Here is a 1,695-nt window from a genome sequence, read left to right as displayed (position 1 = left end):
CACACACACACACACACACACACACGCACACACCCACACACACACACACACACACACCGACATTCACTCTCAAATAAATACAGCAAGCATGTCTCAGGTCTGAGCAAATGGGACTTGTTCTGCTGAAACATAATAGAGATGCAGACATGGCTGTAGACTGAGCAGACAAAAGAGAAAGGTAATGTAATTCCTTCTGGAGGTATACCTTTGTGCTCCCATCAGGGCCTCTTCTCTGTGTGCTGAAAGAGTAGAAAAAGGTATGAAATTAAACTCTGGGGAGTGGATGGCAATGCTTTGGAAACAGTGCCATCTTGTGGAGGTTGGAGAATCTTAGTTTGTTGCGTTTCAAGCGGTGGAATTAAGGAAAAATCTGTCATGTCTATCGCAATAATAATGTTTTTTCTGTTAACTCTGAGCTCCCCTTCAGGAGAAAAGTTTTATCTGTTTTTAATTTATTTATGTGGGGGTAGAAGGAGTGCAGCAGGGGTGGGAGTATGCTATTATTTGTCAAAATTAAAAGCAAATATTTTAGGAATAAAATGGTAAAAATAAACTCAATAACTCTGAACAATATGTAAGTGCTCAAAAAATGTAATCAAATCATTACCTGCAGTTAAAATGTGCACATAAATAAATGAAAAATGCACATTTGTCTAAAATAAACAACGCTATATAGTTATTAATCTAGCTTTGTTTCGTTCTGCTTCCAGACACAGAAGAGAAGGCCAACTCCTTTTCTTTTTTTTTAGCCACTTACTAAAATCCCAATGTCTGCACTTTTCTCTTCTTCTGTTCCTGGTTGCATTATTTAGGTCAGGGATGTCAAACACATTTCTATTTGGAGCGACAAGGAAATTCAGTGTTCTTTTACACAATAAAAGCATAATACAGTAAACCAGTAAAACATTACATTTTGTCAAATCTCATCAACCTAATATACTTTAGTTATCCAACTGTAAACAGCTTGGGTTTTATCCTTGATTTAACAGAACTCAGTGTTTCAGTTGTTTTGCAGTTTTCTGGAAGTTTGTCCCAAATCTGTGGTGCATAGAAGCTGAATGCTGCTTCTCCATATTTGGTTCTGGTTCTGTGGATGTAGAGCAGATCCAGTACCAACAGACTTGAGTGGTCTGGAAGGTTGATACAATTTATAATAAGAAGTATTGGGATATTGCACCACTTCTTTCAGAGAGTTTAACATAAATAGCATAAAAGTATAAAAAAAGAAAAACAAAGCAATACAGAAGTGAATACAAAACAAAAAACATGCAGTTGGTAAACATTTAAGAACATGGCCACTAAATTCTAGCACTCTGATATGAACATATAGGATATTTTATATTTTTGAAGTTATAACATATAACATCTGTTTAACAACTCTAGGAACTCGTATGTTATGCAGTGGGACTCCCTTTTTTTATTGGAAAACCCTTTTGGGTCCCCAGGCACACTTGGGAATAAAACGTTCAGTTTAATTTTCCAGGTAATTTTTTTTTCTTATTATCATCTTTGGAGTAATTTCATGCTTTTTAAACCCAGCTCCATACCCCCCACTCCCCTCACACACACACACACACAGCGCCCCCACACACAGCGCCCCCACACACACACACCCTGCTCATTACTGAGCCAGGGATTACTGAGTGGCAGAGTGCTCACTGCCACAGCAGAAAGTGCTGAGCCTCTGTACTTCCA

General features: G+C 37.9%; 1 protein-coding gene across 1 annotated transcript in view; it reads left to right on the top strand.

The window, feature by feature from the left end:
- Positions 1–1,695, top strand: part of robo1 (roundabout, axon guidance receptor, homolog 1 (Drosophila)) — a 232,849-nt gene that overhangs the window by 189,621 nt on the left and 41,533 nt on the right. The gene's annotated exons all lie outside the window — the stretch shown is intronic.

This window comes from Poecilia reticulata, linkage group LG13 (assembly GCF_000633615.1).
Source record: "Poecilia reticulata strain Guanapo linkage group LG13, Guppy_female_1.0+MT, whole genome shotgun sequence".
NCBI classification, from domain to species: domain Eukaryota; kingdom Metazoa; phylum Chordata; class Actinopteri; order Cyprinodontiformes; family Poeciliidae; genus Poecilia; species Poecilia reticulata.
Note: the sequence above shows the minus strand (reverse complement) of the source record. Positions and strands in the feature narration are given on the sequence as shown.